This window comes from Wyeomyia smithii, chromosome 1 (assembly GCF_029784165.1).
Source record: "Wyeomyia smithii strain HCP4-BCI-WySm-NY-G18 chromosome 1, ASM2978416v1, whole genome shotgun sequence".
NCBI lineage: Eukaryota > Metazoa > Arthropoda > Insecta > Diptera > Culicidae > Wyeomyia > Wyeomyia smithii.
Window position 1 is genome coordinate 127507122 of NC_073694.1, and position 19186 is coordinate 127526307.

Sequence of the window (19186 nt, forward strand, 5' to 3'; positions counted from 1 at the left end):
CTAACAGTGTTGAGAAGTCACCATTTGTGATTGGACACACATACTCATTATTTACTAATATTTATCATAAATACTTAAGCTACTAACAAATCCCCCCTTAAAAAAAAAAAAAAAAGTCTTTCAAGGAGCAATTCTTTAGCTCTTATAGACGCGAACGTTAGACTACTGGTTTTATGGAACATCCTTCCCAACGCGTCGTATAGTTAGTTTAACGCAGCATAAACGTTGTTTTCAAACCACTAAAAGAAGGCAATCCACGGGTGACGTTCCATTGCTTGTACGTTTGTTATTGTTGTTGTTTTTCAAGTTGCAAATCCAAAACATAACCGAACACGAGACCTTTGAGCGTTGGAAAATCTAAAGTGGTATTCTATTGTTGGGTAAAGTATTGCTCCACGCAAAACTAGAGCAACCAATCGGACAACTGTTATTTTTCACGCTTTTCGATTCGCATTGCATCCAAGTTGCGACCGTTCGTACAAACGTGAAGATGTCAAAAGATGAAAACAAACTGGTTTTAGCTGATCGCAACTGTTTCGTGGATTGCCTTAGATTCGCAGCTTATCTTGTTTCAAAATCGTCAGTGTTCCCCCTAAAGTTTTTTTTATTCCAAACAAAAAAAAATTTGACGATATTATAGCAATATCATGAAAGCCAATTCATGAATTAACTTTAGCAAGCCGTTTCGGGAACAAATTTCCTATGGGGCTCTTCTAGAGTAATCATTCAGTGAACAAAACAAGGACCATGTTGTAGGTATATCACCAAGAACACCCGAAACCATGAAAATAGATTGTTGAAGTAATTTCATAAACTATGAATCAATAAGTGTGAGATTCTGTTCAAAAATTCATAGAGCTCCTCTGTTTCGGAATATACCCACGGGAAAACTGAAGTTGCTGAATTTTTTAGTGCTATAACTATTTAAATCGGATAAAAAATGCAAACGTTACAAGAATATTAATTTCTGGTTACACGGGTACCCCACTATTCACGTAAGGAGTAAAAAAGTCCCTCATGCGAGCCCCCCATCCTTCCGCTGCTGTTTAAAAACTAATATCCAAAGTTGCCTTTCAACGAGTTCTGAGATGTCACCAATTTCTAGCACTATAGATTAAGGTGAAAAAAAAATGAAATACCTAAAAAGGCACCCGGATTCTCCGTCGAGCACACAACTTAAATAAATAAATTAAGCAAACGGTCAGTCAACCGAGTTTGTTACGATTAGGTGTTTTGAAATCAGGTTATCACACTTTTATTATTGCTGACCAAGTATCCCTTTTACGAACTAATCGATGCAACACTCTCGTATCAGTGAACATCATATATTCAACTGATTCGACCAAATTGCGTTCGATCACAAATACGATACGAAGCGTTCAAAACAATAATATATGTACATTTATACATAGGGATACCATCCGTCCTGATTTAGCAGGGCATGTCCTAACTCTGAGATCCTATTTGAGCGTACTGATTTATTTTGACGTAGGACTACGTCTAACCGCACTATATTGAGATACATTCTGAGAAAACTAAAAACCAAGGTGTAACGCCCGAATGAAAGATTTCAAACGGTAATACTTGTGTAACCACATGATGGATTACAATGATCAATATGTCGTTGGATTGATAAAATGATGGACATTTTTGTGATACTTCAGTGATCATTATTACTTAATTGTTCAACAGTGAAAATTAGTGAAAACTTTCAAGATCGAATTTCCCCTACAATGAACCAATCACGTGCGCGCATGCCTGGCACAGACTTCATGAGTAGACACAAACCATGGCGCATGTAAACGTAAAATTGATTCTTGAAATGCCACGTCGTGATTGATTTTTTGTTACGCTTTCGGACATTTTAAACAACTATTCCATTTAAAATACAGCTTCGAAAAAGTATGAATATCCTTGGTTGGATGAAATTGAATTAACTATTCTTATACATTTTTCAAAAGTCTTGAAAAAGACTGTTTCTGAACTGCTTGATAAAGTTGTGTGCTGGGCTTCGGCAGATTCCTTCGCTGCAGCAAATTTGTTTACTACAAGTACTGCCCTTCCAAGCATAGTTGTCCCAGCGTGCATAAGTTTTGTGTAGAACATGGGACTACTATGATTGGAACGGCAGAGTAGCCTTTCGACAACCCATCACTTTCATCACAACTATTTTTCTCCGTCTCCAGTGTTAGCGCTAGAATCAGTCAAATGATTAGAGTTCGTTGTCTAATCCGAACAGGAACATCCAGCGTTCCACTAGCTCCAAACAGAAATGCTGCGACCGCGACGCGCACAGGTCTAGCTCAAAATGCGAAATGACTGAACGCGCGGACGGTTCTTTTCCTTTTATACTCACACACTGGCAACTGATAAGCTCCGCCCGGTTTAATTTTTCTTTCATTTCCTTAGCTGCATATGTTCCCGCAATCACACGCAATGAGAAATTATCTCAAGCAATCTGCGGCGGGACAAATGAATTCAATTTAAGTTTTGATTTATGACGGCTTGCCACTGCTCGTCAGAACCCCCAGAAACGATTTTAAAACACTAATAGCCATGAAATTCGATTTTGATCTTACATTACAACAGTATTGCTGCCGGTTGAAACAAGCTGGCGCACCGTTTCTGAAGCAAAACGAACCTGTTATTATTCACTGTCCATTCACTGGGCTCGAAATTCCCATCGTTGAGTAAAATTGAATTAACTTTCTTTATAAATTTAATAAAAGTCTTGAAAAAGACTGTTTGTGAACTGCGTGTTAAAGTTGTGCAAACAGGAACATCGGGAGTCCGCTAACTGCAAACAGAAATGCTGCGACCGCGACGCGCACAGGTCTAGCTGAAAATGCGAAATGACTGAACGCGCGGACGATTTTTTTAACAAGACAAGAACGAGCCAGTATTGTCATTCGCTGGGTGAGGGTAGGGAGAAGCTTTGTGCTGGATATGTCGTTGCAATGAAACCTAATGAAAATAGAGCTGTGAAGAAATTAAAATCAATGATTTGAGCATGTAAAAATCAAAGATGTGGTAATTCTAGTTTTCTTTCCTCTTGCTCACTGTGTTGTGTGTCAATGCACGATTACTCGGAGTAGTCCTACGTCAATAATGCGGTTGTGTGTCAGATATAACCTTCTACTTTTTTTTATATTCTGGCATTTGTCCTGGTTTTCAAAGTGAACCATTTCGAGACACAACGCAAACGAATTTTTTCTTCTGTTAAATCTCAGCGAAGTGACGAGAGGAATCTTCTAGGTGTTGAAATCGTTAAACATCTAATTATGAAGTGACTATACGGTCCCTCATTTCAACATGTCCCGCTCAGAAATTTGTCCCGCGAGGCGTGTCGCACGCCTTTGAAATGCCCCTCGGTTTTAACAGAATTGAACCCCTCGATGTCATATTTTTTCACTGCGACAGTGTGCCTCTCAGACAAGCATTCTACTCATTTATCTGCCTCTTCACATCTATAACAGTTAAATCAAAAAAGCGTAAATCAAATAAAAGGCAAAGTATAGGTACGAACATTACGCTGTACAAACTTGACCTTATTATTTATTAAGCACAGACTTCGCGGACAACTATTAGCATACAAAGTAATTGCGGGGCTAGCGCTCCGGTTTTATTATAACTGCCTCTACCAGGGTGGGTTTTGAAACTATGAAAGGTCCTGATTTACACCTCCGGCCAGATGGTATCCCTGTTTATACACCGCAACATTATAGTTTCTCACCTACTCATCGCGGTCAAATGCACCATCTTCCTTTGGTGTAAATTTCATTGAAGTTCCTAGAAATGGAATTGTAAAATTATTAAAATACGATACAGCATAGTGTTGTACCTACTTACCGTTATGTTCTAGCAAATGATAAAAGCCAAATTCTTAAATTGAGGTAGCTGCCTTTCCTGAATTCTACGGAACCACAGTGACCGCTAGCTTCGACGGTTTGTACCACGCAGAAGTAATTTCCTTTAATTGAAAAATGTTAATTGCTTGATTTCACTTCATATTTATAATTACCTCACTCGTGAACACTCAATCAAAACGATCAAAACCGATAAACAGAGACAAGCAACACAATAACACTGGAGACTAAAGCCGCGGAATAAATTAAAAAAACTGAAGACTGAATGATGGATGCTGACATGACAGCGACATAACAATGATCAGGGATGCCAGAAGATTTGAAATAAAGAGCAGCAACAAGTTTTTGCGCAATTTTCAGAAGATCCATATTGCCCCTTGCATGACTATTTGGACTTCTGTGATAGTCATTCATTGCCCAATTTCTTATTTCGCTCTATCAAATTGAAACTCCAGTAGCGCAGTGGCACTTTTTTTGGGTTCATTGTTTGTTTTGTTTTTCATTTGCAACATTAAGTATATATTTTTGAGCAGCTTTAGTTGAAAATTAGGTTGAATATCAAAACAAAACAAAGTGTTACATGATTGATTGGGTGATACTGAGTATCGATACTTTCTCGATTGTCATTGTATCGATACCAGACCTCACGGTTTCAAGTATACTTTATAAATATATATAAGTATCAAGCACTGACCATTGCTGGAGTGATTTCTTATCAACCTACCAAGGTAGCAGTCATGATAGAGATTTCTTTTGTCTAGATAATAAAATATTTCTGTCAAGCGTTTCGATAACACTAGTATCGATACCCATCACCCAAACTGCGAAATCGTGTGCGAGATTCGACTGTGATGATCGTGTATTTCGGGGTAGTCCAATTTGGCGTAAAAGTCGCAATATGTGTTGTAAAAATATTAAAATATAAATGATAGATTTCAACAACGTATAAAAGATCGATCCAGGCTAGTCGGTTGAATCGATTCATTCCAAGAGAATAAATATATTCAATAAAATACAATAGATTTATTCCCAAATGCTAACTAATACACAACATTACATTTTCAATTAAAACAGTGAAAAAAAATAATTATATATATATATATATATATATATATATATATATATATATATATATATATATATATATATATATATATATATATTATATATATATATATATATATATATATATAATTTATTTCACAGAAATAGGGAGAAAATACCAATGCCGGTATGACCGTTGCTTACGTACGCACTAAAATTAAGATTTGCTGACTATTCTGTAGATTTGGCATACCTGGTCATGTCAAATCAACCGGTAAGTTTTGCTTATGTCTACTTATGTCTAGTTCGTTTTCGCGACGGTACTACACCCTACACCGTCCCGGACTACACTTTTTAACCTTAACTTGAAACGAACACTCAAACGAAACTACACCCAGCTGTTAATTTTTTCGTACGGCATTTGATAGTATTTATTTTTGTTGTTGGTGTTTTCAACTACACCCTGTCGCTTTCGGGTGTAGTCCGGGAAAATGAAAAAAAAAACACCTACAGGGCACAAGTGTAGTCCTCGTGTAGCTACACCGCGAAAACGGATTCGACATTGAAGCTGCGTGCAAGAAGTTTATATTCCCGCAGTTATGTAATGCCTGTTCAACGTTTGTTAGACCAGAACGTTAAGAAGCATATTCACTTGAAACACAGCACTCGTCATATTACAGATTAGCTCAGATGCATTCTTCGATGACTGCCAAGCAATGGACCGCAAGTTCGAATCTCACAAGGAACCCAACACAAAAAGGATGGTTTATAAAAAGGGTGGTATTGCTTTCTAATATAAATTAAAAATTTACCCATAGGTATTTCAACAAGTAAAAAACTAATACGGAGCAAATAATAATAATTATAATAAAAAAAAATTGAATTTTAATTTTGCATTTTGTTTGTGCCAAAAGAGCTGAATTAATGTCGATTAAACTTTTTTCCCCGTCCTTATTCAGCGTGAGCTGGGTAAGTACGTTCTAATGCGCGAAACAAACGTTGGCAAACATCATTATTAAACACGCGTTTAACAAGAGCCTTTGTAAAGTCGAGCAATGGTTTAACAGATGTTTAATAAGTATTTTGATAGACAGGTCGAACACATGCCGAACAGTAGCCTAATCAATGTTTTCCGGTGCAGCTGTGCAACGCTGGTTTCACAAGTGTTGAATAAAATATTCTGCTGTTGTTGTTTAAAATTCTCTTCGCCGTTCCTAAACAACTGTGTGTCGGATAATTTCTCCAAATTTAACTGAACAACCATTGAACAGAAGTTTTTTATTTTTCATTTCGGTTGTTGTTCAGCTGTAGCCTAATAAAAGTGATGGAGTAAACGTTTAGGCAACAATAATTGTTCCTTGGGACGTTCAGTTTTGGGCAAATCTCTTAATAGTAGGGTGGAACAAGAAATAAATGTTGGCTCCCATGCACTTTTCGTGTTTCTTATGGGTCCTTATGGGCAAATTTTCAGATCGATCGGTGGAACTATATTTTTGCGCCCGATTTTGAGAGTTTCCATACGATTTTATATGGGAAAATTCACTTTTCCAAAACTTATTCTTTTTAGAAGACCGTGAGGCGCTACGAAACAGCTATTCACCCCAAACTGATTGAATGTCTGACAAACGGCTCACCATTGAATTTCCCCAGCAACACTGTTACAGCATGCTGCTATTGCAAACTTGCTTAAGAATGAAAAATAATTTTGCGTGGAAATAAGCTTGAAAGTGTGATTTTTGCTCATAGTGTCTCCGGCGAAACCTCCCAGATAAATTTTACGCGCTATCATTTCTTATCACATGGTTGAATTTGCAACAGCAGCATGCTGCAGCAGTATTGCTAGAAAAATTCAATAGTGAGCCGTTCATCAGATATTCAATCAGTTCGAGGAAACAACTTTTTCTACAAGCGTCGTAGCGCCTTACAGTCTTCAGAAGAGTTTTTCCCAGGAAAATTTGCTACCAATATCATGTATCGTAATATTTTTAGGAGCCTAGAAAATGTTTAGAAAATAAGTTTAGAAAAAGTGGATTTTCCCATTTAAAATCGTACACGCTCATTATTTGTTACTCTAACGTGAGTTAGATATGACCCATTTTAGAAAAAAGTGGAGGTACCCTAATTTGAGTACTTTTACGGTTACTCACTTCTGAGTAAGGGCGTCATACGTCAAAAACTGATTAGAATCTACTCTGTTTATGCAAACCAGGAATTAACGAAAATGAGTACAAGTTACCCAGTTTGCCTAAATTTGGAAACTTGATGATTTCTGGTTTTTGTAAATCTTACTCAATAAATAAAATAAATTCAGAACAATCAAAATCATAGATTTATTTTTCATCGAAACATTATAAAAGTTTTAAATCATTCACGTGTCTTTATATAATGCGGCAACCAACCGGTTCACAGTTGCCCGTGAACTGTGGCTCATGTTTTTGTACAGTATCATCATCCGTCACCAAACACTGCGAAGGATTTAAATTGTATCGATTGCATGTATTGGGCACTGTACATCGATACAAATGTTTCCGTTCATTATCACGAATAAAAGCCCGACTTAAAACGGCATAGCAGGACACACAACATGCGGTTGTTCATTTTGAAGAGATGTTTTTTATGTTTTCAAATCCTCTGCAATAATAATGTTGGGCTGAAATTGTTATGGAATATTGTTACATGTTGTTTGTAATGTAATTGATTAGGAAATTATTGATTTGATGAAAGATCAAATACTTACTGCTAGCAAACGAATAAAAAGCGACACCAATTGTTCTTCGGAAACAGATAATATCGCTGTTGAAAACTTTTGACATATACATATACTCAGGGGTGAGTAAACATCATGGATAATAACTCAAAACTGAGTAAACATGGTAATTATGAAAATTTGGGTAAATGTTACTCAATTATCCAGTACCCGATAACTCACTTTTTGACATTTTGCATAAGAATACCAAACTGAGTAGATCCTAATCAAATTAGAGTTAAAATAAAGCAGCGTGTATGGAAAATTTAAAAATCGGGCGCAAATATATAGTTTCACCGATCGATAAAACAAGACCGATAAAACAAGATATTTATGTGAAGACATTTTTTTCGCGAAGCGTGTAGACGTTTGAAAAAAATGACCTGACATTCCTGTTTTGCCGTCAAAATTCGCAACTCGAAAGCAAGAATACCAGATGTTCAGATTTGTCTACAAAAGCAGATTTTCAAAGTCTGAGTGCGGATTTTTATGAATTCTCAGGTAGTTACAGCTTTTTCATAGTTTCTGCAAATTTTTATCAGAGTCTCCTTACATTTGCACTGCAGACTTTCCCAAATTTTTGTGCAGATTTTTACAGACTTTTGTCCGCGTGAGCGAATTTTGTTCGAAACACAAATGGATTTTTTGACGTAGAGCTACGTTTTACTTTAGCATACCACACAGAGATGCAAACTGAAAAACTAGGACGAAATTTGTCCCTTTTCAAATGCTTATAGGTCGGTTGGTTTTCAACCGATTTTCTTCATTCTTGCAGCAATCGATTGGAAAAATATACACACATCTGCCCAAATGCAGAAAAATGTTGTTTGAATCTACGAACTATTGCACTATTGAAAATTGTCAAGCCTTGTTGAAATAAAAATAACGTCCTCTGATTGGTCGCTTGCTTGCTGTTTGTGTATGATAGGGTATGATGTGTGTATGATATGGTGTGATGTGTGTATGTGTGTATGATATGGTATGATGTGTGTATGGTATGATGATAGGGTATGATGTGTGTGCGTGTGTATGATATGGTATGATGTGTATGTGTTTTTATGATATGGTATGATGTGTGTGTGTCTACACTGAAAAAACTGCGAACGCTTCATCCAAGTGTTTCATCAAAGGATATGAAAATGACTCTGCATTGTTATTTTAAGAATTTTTTTTATCGAATTCAATCATTTTTCACTTTCGTTTCAAGTTGTTACGCACATTAAGTGACATCTATGAACCGCACATCATTTACGTATGATTCCAACATCCCTTTCAAGTGAATTGCACTTGAATCTGCCCCACTGTTTCATCACAGTGATTATCATGTGCGAAACACTTTCAGTTGATTTGTTTTGTTCTTATATGTTAAATGACGAGCCGTTTGTGCTGAGAAATAGAAAAATGGCGACAGATGAAGATTCAGCGAGTGTAATACGGTCTTGAAGTTCGTCCATTTTCCGGACTATACATCTGTAAATTTTTGCAAGGTAAGTGGTTTGTGTTCCGTAAAAGAATCGAATTTCAATCATACTTTTATTTCGTTCTCCCATCACAGACATTCTAATGAAAACATCTTTGCGCTAGAGGTAAGTTTTTGTTTACTATAACTTCAATTAATTAAATCAAATTAATTGAATTCTTTATTTGCTTTACAGGCTTCTTCAACAGAGAAGGAAAGTTTTATATTTGGTGATGAAACGTTATAATTTAAATTTTAAGTTTTACAAATAAAAGAAAGGTTTCATTGTAGAACTGTTTTCATTTGAAAATCGAATAAAAATCATTAGATCCTCGGTAAACTTTCATTTGAGATTAAAAATCCAAACACTTTGTGCCTATGTGTCATAACACGCGAATTGAAAGTGTTTTCCTTTTGAAAATGAGGTTTTGCACGATGAACAATTCTAAAGTGTTTCGCATATGAATTCTATATGTTTTGATCAGTAGGGCGAATTCAAGTGCAAAACACTTTATAATGTCGTGTCGATTTATTTCAGTGTATAATATGGTATGATTTGTGTGTGTATGGTTTTTAACTCGGCACGTTCTGCTAACTGCTGATTCCGGTTCACGAAATTCACAACCCTTCATTAGTAGACATTATAACTCATTACCCAAGTAAAAATATTGGTTTTATCAAAGTTTTATAGCGCTCAATACAGCCAAAAAAGCGCTATGAAACTTTGATAAAACCAGTTGTGTTATTAGGGTAATGAAACACTCAATGCATTTGTTAATAGTGTATGTAGTTCTACGTCATTTATGCGGTCGTGTCTCGGATACAACCTCCTACTTTGTTTTCAGATTTCGAGCAGTTTATTTCGATTTTTCGAGCAGTTGCTGATATTTTTCAAAAACATGTTTCCATCAAGCTACGCGGAAAAAGCCCATTCAAGCGGAAAAGGTCGATTCAAGCGATAAGCCGATATATGAACCATTATTTATGTGCGTAAAAAGCGACATCTGGTAGAATTTCAAGAAATCAAACAATATTTTAATTTCAAGTCTATACGGAAAAGAATTAAATTGCCGTTGTTTAAAAACGAATAAAACATATTTTAATTATTCACATCCGAATGCTTTGCCAAAAATGTTCTCTATAAGTTTCTTTGTGAGTAATATAAAAAATTCTAAATGTCTCATTGTTGAGTCACACTAACTGCACTGCGAAAAAACTGCCACGTCGCTGTGAGTGTGACTCGAGAACCAAGTTAATCTAGTCGGCGAGCTTCGAATCTAACAATTAGGTTCTATTTGCACCTCCCGCTGGGAGGCTCCCGCACCATTTAATGCGATCAGCAATAAAAGTTATCTTATCAACTACATAAGAGTTAGCCGACTTGCGTGCGACGTTAGCGCCGTCACGTTGCCCGTAGGTACCCATTCACCGTTCACTTTTCACCTGCAAATAATTTTTTTAAGTAGAATACTTCTCTCAGGAAGTTCGGCTACATAGGGATGTGAAATGAAAATCTCAAAACCGAAAAAAGTGAAAAATACGTCCAATTTCAAATGCTAATAAATCGGTTAGTATTCGATGGATTTCCTTCGTTCTTGCAGCAATAGATTGGAAAATCTTCTAAGATTCTTCCCAAAACAAGATAATTGTAATTTTATTATTCGAACTATTGTACTATTGAAAATAGTCAAGCCTTGTCAAAACGAAAAATTCGACCTCTGATTGGTCGTTATATGATTGCTTCCCAAGCATGGTCGACAGAAACATATACTTTGCAATTGAAAGCATTCTATTTGGCCTATATAAGAGCCTGTTTCAGCCGAAGCAGCTCATAATAGTTCTAGACAGCGACAACAGCAGTCGTCCTCCCTTAGCAGCAGCACTAGCAGTGCAGTGGATACCAGCGATAGCGAACAGCGGCCACAGCTGTGGCGTAGCAATGGATAGTGCACTATTTGCAGCGGATCCCAGCAACGATAGCAGCTGGGCCAGCTGATGCAGGGACATCGGATACCAATGGCAGGATATGAAACATGAAAAAACACATCAACGGCACCACCCCAGATATGTTCTGCATACCCTCGCCCATCACCATGTCAAATATGAGGCTTGAAAGCAGGGTCTGAGCCGAGCTATTGATTTTTGAATATGTCACATTTTGTACCGCCATACTTGAAAAAGTAATTCAAAAATTTTTATATGAAACATGAAAAAACACATCAACGGCACCACCCCAGATATGTTCTGCATACCCTGGCCTATCACCATGTCAAATATTAGGCTTGAAAGCAGGGTCTGAGCCGAGCTATTGATTTTTGAATATGTCACATTTTGTACCGCCATACTTGAAAAAGTAATTCAAAAATTTTTATATGAAACATGAAAAAACACATCAACAACACCACCCCAGATATGTTCTGCATACCCTGGCCCATCACCATGTCAAATATTAGGCTTGAAAGCAGGGTCTGAGCCGAGCTATTGATTTTTGAATATGTCACATTTTGTACCGCCATACTTGAAAAAGTAATTCAAAAATTTTTATATGAAACATGAAAAAACACATCAACGGCACCACCCCAGATATGTTCTGCATACCCTGGCCCATCACCATGTCAAATATTAGCTTGAAAGCAGGGTCTGAGCCGAGCTATTGATTTTTGAATATGTCACATTTTGTACCGCCATACTTGAAAAAGTAATTCAAAAATTTTTATATGAAACATGAAAAAACACATCAACGGCACCACCCCAGATATGTTTTGCATACCCTGGCCCATCACCATGTCAAATATTAGGCTTGAAAGCAGGGTCTGAGCCGAGCTATTGATTTTTGAATATGTCACATTTTGTACCGCCATACTTGAAAAAGTAATTAAAAAATTTTTATATGAAACATGAAAAAACACATCAACGGCACCACCCCAGATATGTTCTGCATACCCTGGCCCATCACCATGTCAAATATTAGGCTTGAAAGCAGGGTCTGAGCCGGGCTATTGATTTTTGAATATGTCACATTTTGTACCGCCATACTTGAAAAAGTAATTCAAAAATTTTTATATGAAACATGAAAAAACACATCAACGACACCACCCCAGATATGTTCTGCATACCCTGGCCCATCACCATGTCAAATATTAGGCTTGAAAGCAGGGTCTGAGCTGAGCTATTGATTTTTGAATATGTCACATTTTGTACCGCCATACTCGAAAAAGTAATTCAAAAATTTTTATATGAAACATGAAAAAACACATCAACGACACCACCCCAGATATGTTCTGCATACCCTGGCCCATCACCATGTCAAATATGAGGCTTGAAAGCAGGGTCTGAGCTGAGCTATTGATTTTTGAATATGTCACATTTTGTACCGCCATACTTGAAAAAGTAATTCAAAAATTTTTATATGAAACATGAAAAAACACATCAACGGCACCACCCCAGATATGTTTTGCGTACCCTGGCCCATCACCATGTCAAATATTAGGCTTGAAAGCAGGGTCTGAGCCGAGCTATTGATTTTTGAATATGTCACATTTTGTACCGCCATACTTGAAAAAGTAATTCAAAAATTTTTATATGAAACATGAAAAAACACATCAACAACACCACCCCAGATATGTTCTGCATACCCTGGCCCATCACCATGTCAAATATTAGGCTTGAAAGCAGGGTCTGAGTCGAGCTGTTGATTTTTGAATATGTCACATTTTGTACCGCCATACTTGAAAAAGTAATTCAAAAATTTTTATATGAAACATGAAAAAACACATCAACGACACCACCCCAGATATGTTCTGCATACCCGCGCCCATCACCATGTCAAATATTAGGCTTGAAAGCAGGGTCTGAGCCGAGCTATTGATTTTTGAATATGTCACATTTTGTACCGCCATACTTGAAAAAGTAATTCAAAAATTTTTATATGAAACATGAAAAAACACATCAACGACACCACCCCAGATATGTTCTGCATACCCGCGCCCATCACCATGTCAAATATTAGGCTTGAAAGCAGGGTCTGAGCTGAGCTATTGATTTTTGAATATGTCACATTTTGTACCGCCATACTTGAAAAAGTAATTCAAAAATTTTTATATGAAACATGAAAAAACACATCAACGGCACCACCTCAGATATGTTCTGCATACCCTGGCCCATCACCATGTCAAATATTAGGCTTGAAAGCAGGGTCTGAGCCGAGCTATTGATTTTTGAATATGTCACATTTTGTACCGCCATACTTGAAAAAGTAATTCAAAAATTTTTATATGAAACATGAAAAAACACATCAACGGCACCACCCCAGATATGTTCTGCATACCCTGGCCCATCACCATGTCAAATATTAGGCTTGAAAGCAGGGTCTGAGCCGAGCTATTGATTTTTGAATATGTCACATTTTGTACCGCCATACTTGAAAAAGTAATTCAAAAATTTTTATATGAAACATGAAAAAACACATCAACGGCACCACCCCAGATATGTTTTGCATACCCGCGCCCATCACCATGTCAAATATTAGGCTTGAAAGCAGGGTCTGAGCCGAGCTATTGATTTTTGAATATGTCACATTTTGTACCGCCATACTTGAAAAAGTAATTCAAAAATTTTTATATGAAACATGAAAAAACACATCAACGGCACCACCCCAGATATGTTCTGCATACCCTGGCCTATCACCATGTCAAATATTAGGCTTGAAAGCAGGGTCTGAGCCGAGCTATTGATTTTTGAATATGTCACATTTTGTACCGCCATACTTGAAAAGGTAATTCAAAAATTTTTATATGAAACATGAAAAAACACATCAACGGCACCACCTCAGATATGTTCTGCATACCCTGGCCCATCACCATGTCAAATATTAGGCTTGAAAGCAGGGTCTGAGCCGAGCTATTGATTTTTGAATATGTCACATTTTGTACCGCCATACTTGAAAAAGTAATTCAAAAATTTTTATATGAAACATGAAAAAACACATCAACGGCACCACCCCAGATATGTTCTGCATACCCTGGCCCATCACCATGTCAAATATTAGGCTTGAAAGCAGGGTCTGAGCCGAGCTATTGATTTTTGAATATGTCACATTTTGTACCGCCATACTTGAAAAAGTAATTCAAAAATTTTTATATGAAACATGAAAAAACACATCAACGACACCACCCCAGATATGTTCTGCATACCCTGGCCCATCACCATGTCAAATATTAGGCTTGAAAGCAGGGTCTGAGCTGAGCTATTGATTTTTGAATATGTCACATTTTGTACCGCCATACTTGAAAAAGTAATTCAAAAATTTTTATATGAAACATGAAAAAACACATCAACGACACCACCCCAGATATGTTCTGCATACCCTGGCCCATCACCATGTCAAATATGAGGCTTGAAAGCAGGGTCTGAGCCGAGCTATTGATTTTTGAATATGTCACATTTTGTACCGCCATACTTGAAAAAGTAATTCAAAAATTTTTATATGAAACATGAAAAAACACATCAACGGCACCACCCCAGATATGTTCTGCATACCCTGGCCCATCACCATGTCAAATATTAGGCTTGAAAGCAGGGTCTGAGCCGAGCTATTGATTTTTGAATATGTCACATTTTGTACCGCCATACTTGAAAAAGTAATTCAAAAATTTTTATATGAAACATGAAAAAACACATCAACAACACCACCCCAGATATGTTCTGCATACCCTGGCCCATCACCATGTCAAATATTAGGCTTGAAAGCGGGGTCTGAGCCGAGCTATTGATTTTTGAATATGTCACATTTTGTACCGCCATACTTGAAAAAGTAATTAAAAAATTTTTATATGAAACATGAAAAAACACATCAACGGCACCACCCCAGATATGTTTTGCATACCCTGGCCCATCACCATGTCAAATATTAGGCTTGAAAGCAGGGTCTGAGCCGAGCTATTGATTTTTGAATATGTCACATTTTGTACCGCCATACTTGAAAAAGTAATTCAAAAATTTTTATATGAAACATGAAAAAACACATCAACAACACCACCCCAGATATGTTCTGCATACCCTGGCCCATCACCATGTCAAATATTAGGCTTGAAAGCAGGGTCTGAGCCGAGCTATTGATTTTTGAATATGTCACATTTTGTACCGCCATACTTGAAAAAGTAATTCAAAAATTTTTATATGAAACATGAAAAAACACATCAACGGCACCACCCCAGATATGTTCTGCATACCCTGGCCTATCACCATGTCAAATATTAGGCTTGAAAGCAGGGTCTGAGCTGAGCTATTGATTTTTGAATATGTCACATTTTGTACCGCCATACTTGAAAAAGTAATTCAAAAATTTTTATATGAAACATGAAAAAACACATCAACGACACCACCCCAGATATGTTCTGCATACCCTGGCCCATCACCATGTCAAATATGAAGCTTGAAAGCAGGGTCTGAGCTGAGCTATTGATTTTTGAATATGTCACATTTTGTACCGCCATACTTGAAAAAGTAATTCAAAAATTTTTATATGAAACATGAAAAAACACATCAACGGCACCACCCCAGATATGTTCTGCATACCCTCGCCCATCACCATGTCAAATATTAGGCTTGAAAGCAGGGTCTGAGCCGAGCTATTGATTTTTGAATATGTCACATTTTGTACCGCCATACTTGAAAAAGTAATTCAAAAATTTTTATATGAAACATGAAAAAACACATCAACGACACCACCCCAGATATGTTCTGCATACCCTGGCCCATCACCATGTCAAATATGAGGCTTGAAAGCAGGGTCTGAGCTGAGCTATTGATTTTTGAATATGTCACATTTTGTACCGCCATACTTGAAAAAGTAATTCAAAAATTTTTATATGAAACATGAAAAAACACATCAACGGCACCACCTCAGATATGTTCTGCATACCCTGGCCCATCACCATGTCAAATATTAGGCTTGAAAGCAGGGTCTGAGCCGAGCTATTGATTTTTGAATATGTCACATTTTGTACCGCCATACTTGAAAAAGTAATTCAAAAATTTTTATATGAAACATGAAAAAACACATCAACGACACCACCCCAGATATGTTCCGCATACCCTGGCCCATCACCATGTCAAATATTAGGCTTGAAAGCAGGGTCTGAGCCGAGCTATTGATTTTTGAATATGTCACATTTTGTACCGCCATACTTGAAAAAGTAATTCAAAAATTTTTATATGAAACATGAAAAAACACATCAACAACACCACCCCAGATATGTTCTGCATACCCTGGCCCATCACCATGTCAAATATTAGGCTTGAAAGCGGGGTCTGAGCCGAGCTATTGATTTTTGAATATGTCACATTTTGTACCGCCATACTTGAAAAAGTAATTCAAAAATTTTTATATGAAACATGAAAAAACACATCAACGGCACCACCCCAGATATGTTTTGCATACCCTGGCCCATCACCATGTCAAATATTAGGCTTGAAAGCAGGGTCTGAGCCGAGCTATTGATTTTTGAATATGTCACATTTTGTACCGCCATACTTGAAAAAGTAATTCAAAAATTTTTATATGAAACATGAAAAAACACATCAACGGCACCACCCCAGATATGTTTTGCATACCCTGGCCCATCACCATGTCAAATATTAGGCTTGAAAGCAGGGTCTGAGCCGAGCTATTGATTTTTGAATATGTCACATTTTGTACCGCCATACTTGAAAAAGTAATTCAAAAATTTTTATATGAAACATGAAAAAACACATCAACGGCACCACCTCAGATATGTTCTGCATACCCTGGCCCATCACCATGTCAAATATTAGGCTTGAAAGCAGGGTCTGAGCCGAGCTATTGATTTTTGAATATGTCACATTTTGTACCGCCATACTTGAAAAAGTAATTCAAAAATTTTTATATGAAACATGAAAAAACACATCAACGACACCACCCCAGATATGTTCTGCATACCCTGGCCCATCACCATGTCAAATATGAGGCTTGAAAGCAGGGTCTGAGCCGAGCTATTGATTTTTGAATATGTCACATTTTGTACCGCCATACTTGAAAAAGTAATTCAAAAATTTTTATATGAAACATGAAAAAACACATCAACGGCACCACCCCAGATATGTTCTGCATACCCTGGCCTATCACCATGTCAAATATTAGGCTTGAAAGCAGGGTCTGAGCTGAGCTATTGATTTTTGAATATGTCACATTTTGTACCGCCATACTTGAAAAAGTAATTCAAAAATTTTTATATGAAACATGAAAAAACACATCAACGACACCACCCCAGATATGTTCTGCATACCCTGGCCCATCACCATGTCAAATATGAAGCTTGAAAGCAGGGTCTGAGCTGAGCTATTGATTTTTGAATATGTCTTATTTTGTACCGCCATACTTGAAAAAGTAATTCAAAAATTTTTATATGAAACATGAAAAAACACATCAACGGCACCACCCCAGATATGTTCTGCATACCCTCGCCCATCACCATGTCAAATATTAGGCTTGAAAGCAGGGTCTGAGCCGAGCTATTGATTTTTGAATATGTCACATTTTGTACCGCCATACTTGAAAAAGTAATTCAAAAATTTTTATATGAAACATGAAAAAACACATCAACGGCACCACCCCAGATATGTTCTGCATACCCTGGCCCATCACCATGTCAAATATGAGGCTTGAAAGCAGGGTCTGAGCTGAGCTATTGATTTTTGAATATGTCACATTTTGTACCGCCATACTTGAAAAAGTAATTCAAAAATTTTTATATGAAACATGAAAAAACACATCAACGGCACCACCTCAGATATGTTCTGCATACCCTGGCCCATCACCATGTCAAATATTAGGCTTGAAGGCAGGGTCTGAGCCGAGCTATTGATTTTTGAATATGTCACATTTTGTACCGCCATACTTGAAAAAGTAATTCAAAAATTTTTATATGAAACATGAAAAAACACATCAACGACACCACCCCAGATATGTTCCGCATACCCTGGCCCATCACCATGTCAAATATTAGGCTTGAAAGCAGGGTCTGAGCCGAGCTATTGATTTTTGAATATGTCACATTTTGTACCGCCATACTTGAAAAGGTAATTCAAAAATTTTTATATGAAACATGAAAAAACACATCAACAACACCACCCCAGATATGTTCTGCATACCCTGGCCCATCACCATGTCAAATATTAGGCTTGAAAGCAGGGTCTGAGCCGAGCTATTGATTTTTGAATATGTCTGCATTGTGTATTATATTGAAATGGAATCCTTCCTCCTCCACTCATCCCAGGACCAACATTTCACATGAGAGGAAGATGACAACGGAATCCTACGATAACGGTTCATAGTTATTTTTTTAGGTTTTACTATAGAATATCTTACCTTCAAGTTTACAACACAACGCGCCATCAAATGTAGCTACAATTTTATTCATTTCAGTTCTTTTTAACTAGGCTCAGGCAATCAATGTTTGGACGCTTTGGACATGCAGACCGAAGAGACAAAATGATCGGTTATTAAAAAATGAGTGAAACAGCAAAATATAGAAACTGAGTAATAGTTAATAAGTTAGCAAGAGTGTTACTCATTTTTTAACATTCAAAATGAAAATATGAAACTGAGTAACTTCTGCACAATTTAGAGTAAAATTTAGTAAAAAGTACTTAATTTTGTATTATGCTGCAAAATGTCAAAAAATGAGTAAAGCCTGTATTACACTCTTTGACCAAGCGTCAAATATTTGCCACTTTTTGACAGATAAAAATTTGGTCAAATGTAATTGTTTGTCACTCTCCAATTTTTACATGGGGCAAACACGGGCAAACAACAACCATGATGTCAAATAAATTTGACCATTATGTCAGAAGGTCAAATATTTGAACATTAGACAAAGAGTGTACTACAGGCTTAACATTGATTAACTAAACTGAGTATATATTTCTCAGTTTTACTTAGTGTTGTGTAACCGTTTATTTATTTTTTTCCCGCGATTCAAACGCTGATTTCGTGATTGGTTGTGCAAAATACAAATTTTAATAGATTCATGCATTGCAATAAGTAACTCA

At 36.8% G+C, this 19186-nt stretch overlaps 1 long non-coding RNA gene across 1 annotated transcript; it reads right to left on the reverse strand.

Annotated features, from left to right (window-relative positions):
• Positions 1–3508: 3508 nt before the first annotated feature.
• LOC129718016 (uncharacterized) lies at positions 3509–4566 on the reverse strand. The gene is made up of 3 exons (XR_008726789.1): positions 4022–4566; positions 3850–3970; positions 3509–3789 (listed from the first exon to the last, which is right to left on the reverse strand). It is a non-coding gene; the product is annotated as an uncharacterized LOC129718016 (long non-coding RNA).
• Between the last annotated feature and the right edge of the window lie 14620 nt (positions 4567–19186).